We start from the raw sequence: 16,332 nt of genomic DNA on the forward strand, positions 1-16,332 counted from the left end.
TAAAATAAGAATCGAAAAATGCTATTTTGTTTTTGTGTTCTCATTGAAAATACATATATCTACAGTTTGGTGATTTGTTATTTATAGGGAAAGTGATTGGTGTGTGTGTATGTGTGCGCGCGATACTCTTCTCCTTCTAGTGGGAGCGAAACTAGGAGGGAAGAGGAGTCTTCTTAACTAAACATTAACAAGTGGGGAATATGTTTGAGCATATGGATTGAGTTCGGAGAAAAGTGTTGGAGTGGTTTATTAAGTTCTACAAAATATATTTTTAATCTTTTGTGTATAATTTTGATCCGATATAATTATATATATGCACTGCTAATTCTTTGGTATGGGGATTGATTGAGGAATGATGATGAAAATAGAAAGTTCACCATATGTGGCGGCACAATCATGTATTTAACTGTTTAAAATTGCAACACATTTTCGATTCCCAGAAAATGTTTTATCAAATTAATATTCTAGTTTTGGACCTGCTATTAGAATTCCATATTTTTACTTCTTTTACAACACAATAAAGGGTATAATTACTTAGTCAACTCGTGTGCAACTCCTCGAAATAAGCATTTCCATATCCATCCATCTGTCTGTCCGCCTTTAGCTTCCGAACGGAATGAAGAAGGTGGACAACATTTTACTTAAATGTTTGTTATACCCTCCATCATAGTATACCCTCCATTTGTAAATTATCGAAATAATAATTTCAGATCAGGACAAGTTTGAAGATGTGCTATATCGGCCCACGATATCATATAGTGTCCACATAACGGTACTTCTAGATATTCGATATTTTGATGATTATAGCCACATTTTACAGTGGAATTGTTTGAAGTTCATTTCGGGTACTTTATCTCTCTGAAAGAGAATGGTCTATATAGATCTACCATATCGTCCAGCCACTTTATAACGGTACCACCCGATAATAGGTATTTCGATGATTTTAGCCAAAATTTTCAAATGATTTGCCTGCAATCCGATATGTGAACTACTTATTAGGTACTTATGACTCTGAAAATTTTTTTATAAATATGCCTACGATTGCATATAGTCGCCATATAAAAAAATTCAAGAATTCTGTACTCTCCTGTTTTCAGTCCACTTTTTTCTGGAATTGTCTATTTTTGTCTTCCTTTAGCCGAAATTGTCTATTTAGGTCCACGTATTAGCTCATCTCTATATAATGAATAAATTTAGTAAAATATTTCAATGGGTTTATTCCTAATATTAATAAACAATAATCATCTTGCAATAATGCATCTTTTGCGGTTATATTCTTTCAAATTAGCCATTTAATCTTAGGAAAAATATATAGAAAATAGCAAAGGTATCAGCGTAAAATTCTATGTCGATTTAGCCATGTCCGTCTTTCGAACGAATTGAGATACAGTAGTAGATACAGTAGGCAGGTTAAGCTCGTAAATGGGCCATGTAGGTCCACGTTTTCATATAGCCCCCATATAACGGTACCTCCCGATATTCGGAATTTTGATGATTTTAGCGACATTATTCACCGGAATTATTTCAAATTTGGTATTTGAGATTCGTAATGGATACTACAGCCTATGACAGAAAATTGTCTGTTCAGGTCCACGTCTTCGTATATCCCCCATATAACGGTACCTCCCAAAATTCGGTATTTTGATGATTTAAGCGTCATTATTCATTATTCAAATTACGTACTTAGAGTTCGTAATGGGAAATACAGTCTGTGACAGAAAATTGTCTATGCAGGTCCAGGTCTTCGTTAGGCCCCATATATCAGTATCTCCCTATATTCGGTATTTTGACGAGCTTAGGTACAATACCCACCGAAATTGTTTGAGATATCGTATTTGACGTTAGTAAGGGCACAGAAACCCCAATATCAAATTTGAGAAATCTTAGTACTATTTAGTACTTTTCGATCAATTACAGAACACATTTTCAAAACCACCTTCATATCTTTACCACAAAACCGACAGTGACATCTATATTAGGTATCAGGATTTCAGATCTATTCCTCCACACAATACCAAATCTGTACTTTTTGTACAATTATAGTACACATTTTTAAGACCACCCCTATATCTCATTTCCAGATACCAACAGAAAGCTTTATATCAAATTTGAGGATTCCAGTCCTATCGCTTCACCTAATGCCAAATCTAGTACCATTTAGTACTTTTCGTACAAATATAGTACATCTGTCCGAAACCAGCTTCGCATTTCCAGGCTACACGTGAACATCGAACCCAGTGCAAAATTTCGAAAAGTTATTATGGGTTTGCGCATTTGTTTGTAACATGGAGAAGGAAGCGAGATAGCCCACAGTTACTTTTGAGGATCTTCAAAGAATCACTTTCTGAGTTTATTCATGTCAGTCCGCCAGTCCATGCCTTCTTGTGAACAAAATGCAGGTCACATTTATTATCCGATTGACCTGAAATTTTCCAACACAATATTTGTTTGAACCAAGGACGAACCCCATTGAAATTGGTGAAAATCAGATCAGATTTGGCCAATAAAAGTCCGAATGATCTGCATTTGGGTACATCCAACCGAATTCAGTCTAGGGGCAAGTGCATCAAATTTGGTGAAAAGTTGTTCACATTCGCACCACGATGTGTGGAGAATGATATTTGGTTCCAGTTATCTTATAGAGCTCGGAAATACCTCTTTTATCAAGATCGGTTAAGATTTGGATGTAGCTCCCATATATATCTTCAACCGATTTCAGGTTAATTGTGCACCAAATAACCAATATCTGTCCACAAGTCCTGAATTTTGGTACATCCGATCGAATTTGTCAAGAAGCATTCGACCTTCGTAATATGCATTCGACAATAATGATATTTGATTGCAGATATCTTATAGAGTATGGAAATACCTTTGCCAAATTTTATCGAGATCGGCTAAGATTTGGATATATCTCCCATATATATCTTTAATCCGTTTGCAGGTTTATTGTGCAAATAATGGCTTATATCAGCCCAAATGGAATGAATTTCGGGACGTACTTTTCCATTTTGTGGAACTCGGCTCCGATTATATCATTTTAATATAATCCATTTCGAAGTGATATCATGCACTCTATAGCAATGTTATTTGGTATAATAACGTCCGTCCAATTTAGTAAAAATGGATTCAGAATTGGATATGTCTCACATATATTAGTTCCCCCTGAAACAAAACTATAACTGCTCTCAAGCCAAATGTTGATAGGTGATATGACCTACTTCAAATAAATTATTTTGTTACGGGAGCTCTACTAAATATGCATAGTGGTGTAGGGTATCATATAGTCGACTCCGCCCGACTTTTGACTTTTCCTTACTGGTTATTAATTTAGATATAGGTCCACGTTTTCGTATAGTCCTCATATAATTGTAGCTCCTTATTTTATTTCCGTATTTACTATTATGACGACCTTAGCCCAATTTTCTAAGGGATTTACTTAAAATTAGGCATTTGGTTTTTGTATATGGGTTTACTCCTGTGGCAGAACAATTTTTATACCGGTCAACAAAATTGTCTATAGCCCCTCTCCTTACTTTCCAAACGGTGGAGTGTATAAAAAGTTTGACCCGCCCGAATTTTACTACTTTTTTACTTGTTGTATTTAAATTTTCTACACAAATTTTGTCTCAAAATTTCGACAATGTATTTAATCTTAATATTTGATGGAAATTATTCTTCCTACTAAAATGTCAATCGATTTTCCTAATTTAGTGTGTCGAACTGAATTAATTACCCGCAAAAATGTGGGGCAAAGTTAATGAAATGCATTATGTACGAATATTCATATTCATGTTTTGGAGTCTGTGCCGGTAATTGGGTAATCGTCTGTTATATTTGTACTCAATATTTGTCATTTGACGGATGCCATATTTGTGTGGTACACACTTCCATATACAAATAAGTGGGGACGACCGAGTGTCTACAGCTGGCACCAAATGGCGCATTAACCTTTATGCTGAAATATTTTAATTAATGTGCAAAATTTGTTAAACGAACCTTGCCAGATGTTGCATATGTTCCGATGTGTGGAGAAAATCAATCAAATTGATGGCTTTAATTACGTATAGACATCTAGACAAGATATTTATTTGTGTGTGCATACAAGCAATGACACTTCAATATGTCATTGATTGGCTGGTTGGTTAGTGGCGATATTATCACTAATTATACATATGTATCTGCGAAATCATAGAATGAATGTAGACATGAAGAGTGTTTAAATCTGTCTAACGTAATTAGGAAAAAAATATATTTTTTAATTTCTATTGGGAAAATGTTAATTTTTTGTGTTGGAGGTATTATAAGTTCGATTGGGCCAAAAATTATGAAACACCTCGAAATATTGGTTTTCCACATAGGAAAGTATAGATGGATCTTCCTATCTCGCCGAGCTGAGTCGATCTAGCGATACATGTCCATCCGTCCATCAGGTCGCAATTATGGCCCGATCTTCAGGAAATTTAGAATGGAGGTGGGGCTAGGGCCAGGATAGAAGCCTGAAGATGATCGCATAATATTTAGGAGTTAAAACATTGAAGGGTTGAATTTTGCAGTTGCTCTACAGGTCGCAATTATTAACCAATCGATGCGGAAGTTAGCATGGGGCTAGAGCTAAGGGCTGGGCAGAAGACTTCCAATTTTGATGGTCATTGGGTAATATTTAGTGGGTGAAATAGACCATAAACATTTGTGTTAAATAAAAGTCAAATTTTCCATTAAACAGCGAATAATTTTAATACCGACGAAATCGCAAATAGACGAAAAGGTCAATTCCGACCGTTATGTAGATGTCGATAGTAAATATATCGGATATATTTAGCGAAACATATACAATGTATATATACAAAGGAAGGAGATGTTAGCTAGAATGCTTATATCTCAAGAATGGCTGGACGGATTTTGACAAATGTTGTGAATTCAGAATGCCCACTTGGCATAAAAATATAAAATCTAAAAAATCGCATAAAAAATACCAATAATGATATTAATATAGATTTTGTAGTATTTTGTGAATTTTTTTTATCTATATATATAAAAATCAATTGTTGTTTGTTGGTAACGGAATCAGTTGAAAACGGCTGGACCGATTTGCATAATTTTTTGTACAAACGTTCGTCATACGCCGAGTTAGGTTTTAAAAGAAAAAAATATTGACTACGCCTCCTTTAACGCCGACTATTACGATTTATATTTGCCAAAATAGTGAAGATATCGGTTTGAGAATTATTACACGAGATGCTGTTTGCTTTCCATCCAACCCTAGGGATTTATTTGGGGGCTGAGGAACTAACCACGCATACTTCTAATCTATCTATATATATCAAATAAAGTTGTGTTAATTGCTACGCTTATAACTCAAGAACCGCTGATCTGATTTTAACGATTCACACAAAATCGAAATTGTCTCTTTTAAGAAATAGATAAAATCCAAAAAAATCGCGTAAAGATGTGAAATTTGAACATTTTCATTTTGACTTTTAAAATGTACAATAGTAATGTTTTATATTGCATATTTTTTCCATTTTGACTTACTATTTTCGAATGTACATTTGTGTTTTTATACCCTACAACACTATGTGTTGAGGGTATTATAAGTTTGATTGGGCGAAAAATTATGTAACACCACGAAATATTGATTTCCCACATAGGAAAGTATATATGGATCTTTCTATCTCGCCGAGCTGAGTCGATCTAGCTATGTATGTCCGTCCGTCCGTCTGTCCGTCTGTCCATGTTAATTTGTAATCACTCTACAGGTCGCAATTATGGCCCGATCTTCACGAAATTTAAAATGTAGGTGGGGTTAAGGTCAGAATAGAACCCTATTTCTTTTGGAGAGGATTGCATAATATTTAGGGGTTGAAATGGACCAAAAACTGAAAAATTTGCTGATTTTGCAGTTGCTCTACAGGTTACAATTATAGACCAATCGACGCGGAATTTCGCATGTAGCTAGAGTTTAGGGCGGGGAAGAACCCTACCAATTTGGGTGGTCATCGGATAATATTTAGCGGGTAAAATAGACCATATATTTTTTGTTAAAAAAATTCAAAATTTTTCATTAAACCGCGAATATTTTAAATCGCGGCAAAATCACAAAGCCATGACAAGGTTACTCCTGATCTTTACATTGATGTTAACATCCAACAAAACGGATATATAGCAAAATATGTGCGATATATATGTCTACCAAAGAAGATATGCTTGAAAGATGTCTTATATGTCGAGAACGGCTGAACTGATTTCGACAGTTCTCATTAATTCAGAATGGCCTCTTGACAGGAAAGAAAAAACGTCTAAAAAAATCGCATAAAAACATCTCTCTAAAGATGAAAATATTGATTTTTTTAAATTTTCTCATATTTTTTCAATTTTGTCATATTTTTGGCATATTTTCATTTTGAATTAAACATTTGGTAATATTTCTACAGCTAACAAAACTAAGTAGTTAGGATACCAGGATATCATATACAGATCGCATTTATGGCCCGATCCTTACGAAATTTTGCATGGGGATCAGATGAGGGTCAGAATAGAAGCCTACTCTTTTTGGAGATGATCGTCATATATTTAGGGGTTGGAGTGGACCAAAAACTGCAAAATTGTCAGCAGGTCGTAATTATTGCCCGATCCTCACGCACATATGAATGGGGGTTACTGGACATTGCAAAAGTTTTGGATGACCATCCAAAAATATTCAATGTGTGAAATAGTTTGCCAACTTTTGTAGACAAAATACGAAAATGTCCATTCCAGTGACTTTTTGGAGAATTCACAAATACAGGAAAGACGCACTTCTGACTATTTCGTTAATGCTGATTTCGTTGAAGAATATAGTCAAATGGCTGTATCTCATATAGATGCGTTTCAGTCAAAAACCAATAATAAATGTTAATCTTTTGCCACTTCTGAGAGATTATAAGTCTTTGGGAAATATTGGTTCCAGATCTAGGAAGACCATTTAAGTGCAAAATCTACCAATAAATTGGAAATGAGCAAATTAGTTTAAGTTGCTATTATTCGAAAATTAGAGAACAAAACCTGATGGTTTTCTTTTATTATTTGTCACAATATCTTGTGGAATTCTTTCGAGTGTCTCGCCTATATAAACTGTATCGTTTATTATAGTGTTGTAGGGTATTCAACGGTCGGCCCCGCTCGACTGTAGCCTTTGCTTACTTGTTTTTTTTTTATTTTTTTTTTTGGAATTTTAATGTTATGTGTAGGTTTTTTGGGTAGTATAAAGCGACAACGGATAAAACTGTTATTTATAGATTTTATGTATTCATTGGGTAATACGAATAATATTATTTCAGAAGAGAATAAGATATGAAAATTCTAAAATCTTTCTTTTTCTTTTTTCAATTCTTTCTTTTTTCTTTATTGAAGTGTACATTTCTTATTGTTTTCAATTCTTAATGAATAATATCAAAAAATGAAATGAGTGCACAATAAGATGTTAAATGGCGATCTTTCATGTATAAAATAGACATCTAGCTTTCAACTCCAGGACCTTCAGCTGGAAGATTAAAATTACCGAAAAAGCGTTATGGGGTTAATTTCAAAAAGTGGACCTGCTTCTTTCATATGAAAATAATTCGTCCAATATGAACTCAAAATGCAAAATACATTGGGACTACAATCAGTGAAATACCGACTATAAAGGACGCAAAATTGAAATTTTTCCTAAACATTCAAGATACTTTTAATTGCTTTGGCAGGTCATGATATGGGTCATAACCCCCGATAACGGAACAACCCGATTTCAAGTATATTCTACATTTTAACCTTATGTTGATAATTTAAGAAAAAAAAAAACCATCCTTGCAAAAAATGATCACGTTTTGGTATCACCATCAAATGATTTAAGGTATTTTCGGGGTCTTGGCCACTTCTTCGATTTTTTTGGCCCTTATTTGACATCTTTGTTTCTAGAGGGAAGAAAACCTCTTCTCATAAAATTTTTGTTTTTCGGAAAAGGGCCCATCTCAGTCTTGAGGCTACCTGGTGTAAAAAACCCTGAGGTAGAAAACCTTCTTACAGATAATTATCCACATAGGAATTTATTTAAGTATAGTCCCCACATTAGTATACCCCCAAGTCTACTTTCCCAATCAATGTGTGGTCAGAAAAGAAAATTTGGTATTCTATTGAATTTGTAACCCCCAAGAGAATATTGGTTGGGAACGTAGATTTGGGATGTACGTCTATATGAAATAAACTCCGATATGTCAATCTGGGACTCATTCAGTCGGAAATTGTGGCAGAAACATAAAAAAATACGAAATTAGAAAGTAACGCGGGACCGAAATTTTTTTAATCGTCATTGATTTATACTATGATGAAAAATTCGGACTTTATTGGATCTCCACCGCACAATTTAAATGACAAAAAATTAATGCCCATCTAACGGTAATCGGAGCAAAAAATTATTTTTTTGGCTATTCTGACAACATTCTGCCTTCATGTGTGAGGTGGATAAATCAAATCAATCAAGTAATTACTTAAAATCAAAATTGTGCCGCTTGCATAAGTGAGATCTGTGATTAATTAGGCTTCAAAAAATACACATTAAAGACTAAAAGAACGGGCCGGCAACGCGAACCTGGCCAGCTAGTTTTTCATATTTTTGTCGCATGTGATTTTTTCAATATTGAAGTATATATCTTGTAATATTGTTTCACCTTACAACACAGGTTGGGGTTATTATATACAGATTGTAATTATCGTCCGATCCTCACGAAAATTTTCACAAGGGTAGGATTAGGCTCAGAAGGGCTAGGGCTATTGTTTTCAATGATGTCCGCAATATATTTAGGGGTTAAAATGGACCTTCAACTAAAAATGTTCCTGATTTTGCAGCCTTTATAAATGTCACAAATAGAAATGAAAAGACACGAAATCTCGCCAGAGTTTAGGACAGCGGGTAGAATGGACCCCTACCGAAACGTTGAAAATAACTTACAGGCGATATCCAAAATACACAAAAGGCGAACTTCTGGCTTTTATGTTGATTTCCTTGGCGAATATAGCCAAATATCATAGACAAGCAAATCATATAGATGAATCTTAATTTGGAGATACAGAGCGGCCTCTTGCTTTTGGAGATGATCGCAAAATATTTATGGGTTCAAATTAACCAAAAACAAACAAAAAATTTCCTGGTCACATAATTGAAACATACGACACGGAATTTTGCCTGGGAAGAGGAAGAAAGTTTAGCATTTTGGGATGGACCACAACGACGAAGTCCATGAATATTGGGCAAATGTCTCTGGTTTGACATAATTTCAAGAGCGAAATCTTCCAAAAATGGATTTGGACATAAGGGGACTTCTACCATATTGTAGAGTTGTAGGGCATCACATGGTCGGCCCCCTCGACTATAGTCTTTGCCTTCTTGTTTTTTAAATATCACCAGCATATAATTATTGACATATGACAGTATTTCAACTTTCTCTTATATGCATCACGAGCCATATCGCCAACACTATTTAATGCCAAGCCATATGAAAAGGTGACAGGCGGTATTACTACTCGGGATGTTTATTTTTAGACGAATTTATTTTCAGTAACAAATTTTATGTTGCTTTATGTCCAACTTTTTTTTCTTTTGTCGATTTTTCATTTGCTCATCTCTAACTTGGTTTTCTTGCCTCTCATTTGCGTGGTTTGTTTAGTTTTTTTTTTTCTTCTTAAATTGTTGTGTCCCCCACCGGTGACTAAGATGATCATGTGAGAATTTTCTTTAAGTGATTTGCTTACTTTCTCTCAGTGGTGAAATGTGCTCCTCGAGGATTGTGTTTTTTTTTTTTTTTTGCTTTTTCTTTTAGTATTTAATTTTATTTTTTCAGATTTTTTTTCTTCTCTTTCATACCTGATGTTTTAAGTGTATATTTTCTACCTTTTGTTTATGTGTTTTTGTTTCATTATCGATTTGAATAAATTGATCGTTGGGCTGCGAAAAAAGTGACTCGTGTTTTCATGAGAGGGAAATAGAGAGTATTTTTCGAGAGTGTTTTTTAATGGCATGAAATAGAGAAGAGCGCCATTAATGATTTCATTCTATTCATAGATGTGAGATAATTTTAATATATTTTTAGTCAATTTTTCAAATAAATATCATAATTTTATTATAGCAGTTTCTACTGTTTATTTTGGCAGTATATTTTCGAAGTCATTTGAAAGAGTATTCTTTTTTAATAGCTCACATTTAGAAATGAAAAATATTTAAGTTTATCATACCTTTCCCAATTAGATGAAGAGTATTTAATTCTTGTCATTCCGTTTGCAAAAGTTGAAAATATACAACTATGACAGCATAACATATTTACCTATACTAATGTCTATTAAAATGAGCTTGATTTAATTAAATATGATTAAATCAATCTAAATTTGGAATATATTTTATGTGAAGGTACCAACCGATTTAGATGTAATACCTAGCCGATTTATCCGTAATTTTGTATTTTGGTTTCTCAGTGGATAAAAGCCCTTACTGTTCAAAGTTTTAAACATAAGCATATTTCTTTTTGGTTTACCTATGTCTATCTGTTCTAATAACGGTATTATCTGCAAGAAACAAAGTAGAGAGAGAATTGAGATATGTTCTGTGTGACCAATGTCACTATTTTTCAAAAAACCACGGGCAAAATCAAAAATCTAGCAAATTATGAAAATAGAGCTAAAAAGGAAGGATCTTGTATATCCGTTTTGAAAGTTTACGTTAAGTAACCTAAATAGAGGAGGCAAGTCCCGCCTCTTCCACCCTTTTTGAAATTTTTAGATTTTGAAAGCCGTTCACTTTAGGTATATTGTGTATTTGGTAATATTGTAGATAAAAATATGGAGAATCGATTTTGAACTAATTTTTTTTCATAACATATTTGTCATAACATTCTATTATAGGTCATAGAAGACGTCAAAAGTCAAAATTTAATCTAAACGTCAGAAATTCATATAATTATATAAAAAACAAATTTTAGCATTAAAACCGTAATTTTTGTGAGTTTGTGCAAATGTTTGCATCCTTCTAATATGATGCTATATTGCAGACATTTACATGACGTCAAAGACCAAAATTTACTATATGTCAGCAAAGAAAATAAATCTCTATTTTCACTGTATACCAAAAAAATGTTTGTATTTTTTTTTTGTTTTGAAAAAAACAACAATTTTCCATTATTTTGTGATCAGTTTTTCATCGGACTTTTTTCGAGTTGACACCACAAATTTTCATTTTAAATCTCAAAATAAATTTAATATCTATGTACAATAGTTTTTATGAAAATGCATTCAAAATGTATGTACTAAAAGTGAAAATTATGTCTTTGATTTTGTGCACTGTTAATTTTAAACGTATTCAATCCGAGTCAAAATCTCCCTTTGTGCATCATTTTTTGGGAAATGTATCAAAGTAAGAATTATTCAAGATCAAATTTCATTGTAGGTTTCTGTCCAAAAAAAGATTTACATACTTAATATGTAACGTAAAAAATACCATTAATTTTATAAATAAACAAGTAAGAAAAGGCTATAGTCGTGCGGGTCCGACTATGTTATACTCTACAACACTACAATATGTTAGAAGCCCCCTTATGTCCAAGTCCATATTGGAAGATTTCGCTTTTGAAATTGGGATTTTGACTAGGGACATTTGCCCAACATTTATGCACTCCGTCGGGCTGTTAGTTGTTGTAGTCCATTTTACAGATAAATAGAATCCAATGGTCATCCAAAATGCTAGAATTTTTCCCTGTCCTTAACTCTCTTCACAGGCGTGTCGATTGGCTTCAATTGTGTGATCGGAAAAACATTTCTGTTTTTGGTGAATTTGAAGCCCTAAATATTTTGCAATCATCTCCAAAAGCACGAAGCCCCTCTGTATCTCCAAATTTAGACTCATCTATCAGAAATTCGCCTTTTGTGTATTTCGTATATCGCCTCTAAGTAATGCTGGTACTTTTTCACACAAAATTAGTGGTCCATTCATTGTACCCGCTGTCCTAACTCTAACTTTATGCGAGATTTCGTGTCTATTTGTGACCTTTATAACGGCTGTAAAATCAGGAACATTTTCAACCCCCTAATATATTGCGGACATCTTTGAAAACAATAGGCCTATATCGGACGATATTTGCAATACTTTTATAATATCCCCAACCTGTGTTGTAAGGTGAAAAAATATTACAAAATAATTTAAGTCAAATTGAAAAATTCGCATGCGATAAAAAATAGGAAAAAATAAAAATATGTCACAAAATACTACAAAATCTATATTAAGATATTTATTGGAACATTTTTATGTGATTTTTTTAGATTTTATACTTTTATGTCAAGAGGGCATTCTGAATTGACAAGATTTGTCCAAATCGGTCCAGCCATTCTTGAGATATAAGCATTTTAACTAACATCCTCTTCCTTTGTATATACACATTGCATATGTTTCTCTATAAATAATCGATATATTTACTATCGGCATCTACGTAACGGTCAGAATTGACCTGTTCGACTATTTGTGATATATAATGAGCTGTCCCTGGAATAATTTTAACAGCTGTCGGACGAGTGGCTTAGAAATGATAGCAGCCTGAAATTGGTTGCTGGTTTTCATCTCACCCTGTATATTTTGGAGCTATAGCTATATCTGAATTATTTATTGTCAAATCGTATACCTTTAAATTCCCTAAATTCGGAGCTATACCATATTCAATATTTTTGAGATAAGTTTAAATGCGCACTGAGAACCCGAAATGTTCAAGAGTTCCCGTTTAATTGGGACTATACCTAAATGTGAACCATTTTCGATACTACAAACATTGAGGAAGACAAGCACACTAGATCCTAGTTAGACCTTGATAGGTAAGGAGGGTTTGTTGGGTCTATAATACTATTGTGTGACCCACCTTAGGATATTTTAGGGTGTGGTAGAAAGTTTTGAAAAATCTTTTAGATCTGAAAGATTTGGGACAGGGTTAACTTGAATGTTGGCATTTGCCTCAATTAAGATTCACTTATTTATAAAGGTAACATTCGATTTGAAGCATTTTTTAGCCAAGTTTACTTGAATTTGTATTTACGATTTCATAATCTAATGTATTCATAATAAATCCTGCGTTGAATTGTGGTTATACTTTTTAAAATTAAAGACACTGGAGAACTCTTTCTGAGAAAACCAACACACCGAAGTTCAGTAATTTTTGCAGAATGACCTGTGGCTTGCAGCAGACCTTGTTTATTTCAGCAAAAATTGCCAATGTAAATATACCAATCTTAATTAACACATACATGATGGTCAATAACCCCCTAATGGAGGCTATTCTAAAACTATCCCTTCCTTTAGAAATTTCAACATTGCGGTGAAAGGGATGCCTAAAAGTATGCTATCAATTACAAACCAAACAAAATAGCTCCGAGTGAGATTTTCATTTCCGGTAAACAAATAAAAACTTGTGAGAAAAAGATTCCGGCAAACATTAATAAAACGGGGTGTGAGTGTGTGTTTACTTTGGTGATTTTTCTTAACAAAGAAAAAGCACCACAAGTAAACCAAAAGACAACAAAAGTTTACAAAACAAAAACGCAAATCACAAAAGCAAATATAATGAGTATTCCCCCATACACAAACATAGACAGGCAGGGCGACACACACACTCACATGCCAACATACACATACATGTGTAAATGCCTAAATAGAATATCAGAAAAGTAAATAAGTAAAGCAAAGAAATGAAACGAAAAAAAAAACTAAAGCAATAGCCCCAAAACAAAGGAAGTGTGAACAAATGTTACACTGCCCACGCAATGCCCGAAATACTTTTCAAGAATTTTTGTCGCTCATTGTCGAAAGCATTGCGGAAAGAAAACAAAGCCGCATACTTTACGCATTTCACACACAGGCACGCACACAGCGCAACACAAACAATGAAAGAAAAATTATAACCTAATTAAGTGGTAAAATAATGTAGGTGAAAAATGAAGTACCATTTTCAGAGGTATTTCGTAGAATTCGAATTTGCATGAAAAAAAAAGAAAAGAAAGGAATTTTTTGGTTTAATTTGTAAAAATTTTTTTTTTCATTGTCAATTTTTTGTGCTTTTCATATTTAGACTTTGTTAATGGGGTCCATTAATTTTTTAAGCGCCATTTTAGAGGACTTCTGAACACCCACTGCGTACTTAAATTTAAAACGACGCTTATGTAAATGATTGTGTTGGGGTCCAAAAAAAACTTTAAAATGTTAATTTCTTACATATGTCCACCATAATATACCCCAGAAAGGGTATATTATGTTATTTCGTTGGAGGGTTAAAATTTTCGACCAAAATATTCCTCGTATTTTTATTTGTAATATTGCCGAATACACTATATTTCTAAAATGCACGGGTTCCAAGGAATCTTAATCTTGAAATTTCCAAAAGTCTTGAAGAGGGGGAAAATTCCTGTCTATTTTGGTTGCTTGGTTTTGGTTGCCGATGTAAACTTTCAAAACGCCGATACGAATGTCTACTTTTTTGAGCTCGACTTTCATAATCTGAAAGTTAAAACTACTACTACGGCTACTTGGTCTGCGAAAAGTACATCTTTAAATTTTAGATTCGTTCCAACAGTTGGTGTTAGGTCTTTTTAGTGCTTCAAATTTACAAAAGCTTCCTTCATACCCTTCCTACATTCACTATCACAGTAATCCCAATTTCAAATTTCAGTATTCGCCTAAATACAAATTGTACCAAATTTAGTTCCATACAGTACACATTTCGAAAACTACCTTCATATCCAAATGCTACACTCCAAAAGTAATCTTAATTCCAAATTTCAGAATTCCAGTGCTATCGGTTCACCTATATCCAAATTGTACCAAATTTAATAAACTTTAGTACATATAAGTACAAATTTCCAAAACTACTTACGTATCCCAATTCTGGACTCCGACAGTATTATTATTTGCAATTTTCAGGGAATCACATCTATTGGTTCACCCAAATCCAAATTGTACCAAATTTAGTACCATTTAATACCTTTAAGTACCAAATTTCACAATACCCACATCATACAGTCCAAAAAAAATTTTTTTTTTAATTTCCGAATTTCAACTCTACCTGTTTACCCAAAAATTGAATTATACCAAATTGAGTACCAATGAGTTCACATAAGTACTAATTTCCAAAACTACCTACATACCTCAGTCGTTCAGTGCAATAGTAATCTAATTTCCAAATTTCAGAATTCTAGCTCTATTGTTTCACCCGAAATTTAAATAGTACCAAATGCAGCACCATTACATAAGTACGAATTTCCAAAAGTATTACATTCCTCTGTCCTAATAGCAATAATAACCTTCTTTTTAAATTTTAGAATTCCAACTCACCCAAATCGAAATTGTACACTTACTACCACTTACTACTTTTCGTGCACATAAATACACATTTTTAAAACTTCCTCCATATCTCAAGCCAGTAATCTTAATTTTAAATTTCAGAATTCCAGCCCTACCCGTTCCTCCAAGTTCAAATTTAGTACCGTTTAGTACTTTTCGCATGCATGAGTACACATTTCCAAAACTACCTCCTTGCGTGGACTGTACTCCTTAATCTTGATTCCCATTCCAATTTTTAAGCTTTTTGCTCTAACCGTTCACATAAAATGAAATGGTACCCAATGTAGTATATTTTAGTACATTTCGTACCCTCAATCTTAATTTAGGAGTTCTAGCTATACTGACGTCTTCGGATCAAGACTGACGTTCACCTAAAATTTCAAGAATTTAGCTTCAGCCGGTTCGTCTGTGCGTAAATGTAACGTTAAGTCAGTCAATCAGTCATTTACTTCACACTTTTATTAATATAGATTGAATTTTGTTGCACAGTGTTATTCAAAATTTGACCCTTTGTGAGGGATGTACTTGATGGAGTAGAACGATATTGTCCATTTTCGCACCTGATCTAGAACAGATCAAAATATTATGATTTGCAATCAGATGATCCTTTTACTTTCTATGAACTTTTGAAAATTTTAAACTTTTGTGGGAGAGGTAACAGAAGCAGTTGACACACAGACGGGCGGACACTCCTGCGTCGACTAAATGTATCAAATGATAACCATATGCCTGATGGCATAATAAGCAGATTTTATTTCACGTTCGGGACCGGTCTATAGGAGACCGCTGTATAGGAGATCTACAAAATGTTGCACCCCTATCGAACATTCTACGACGTTTTGCAAATGAAGCGGGCTTTTACATATATACAAGAGCTTTAACATATTCTCATATTAGTCTAAAGGCGTAAAATCACAAAATCAAATAGCCCAATTAGGCCCAAGGATCAACCCTAT

At 33.7% G+C, this 16,332-nt stretch overlaps 1 protein-coding gene across 4 annotated transcripts in view; it reads left to right on the forward strand.

The window, feature by feature from the left end:
• Nucleotides 1-16,332, forward strand: part of LOC131800348 (RING finger protein nhl-1-like) — a 163,285-nt gene that overhangs the window by 739 nt on the left and 146,214 nt on the right. The window lies entirely within an intron of this gene.

The sequence above is a fragment of the Musca domestica genome, unplaced genomic scaffold, assembly GCF_030504385.1.
Source record: "Musca domestica strain aabys unplaced genomic scaffold, Musca_domestica.polishedcontigs.V.1.1 17, whole genome shotgun sequence".
Classification (NCBI taxonomy): domain Eukaryota; kingdom Metazoa; phylum Arthropoda; class Insecta; order Diptera; family Muscidae; genus Musca; species Musca domestica.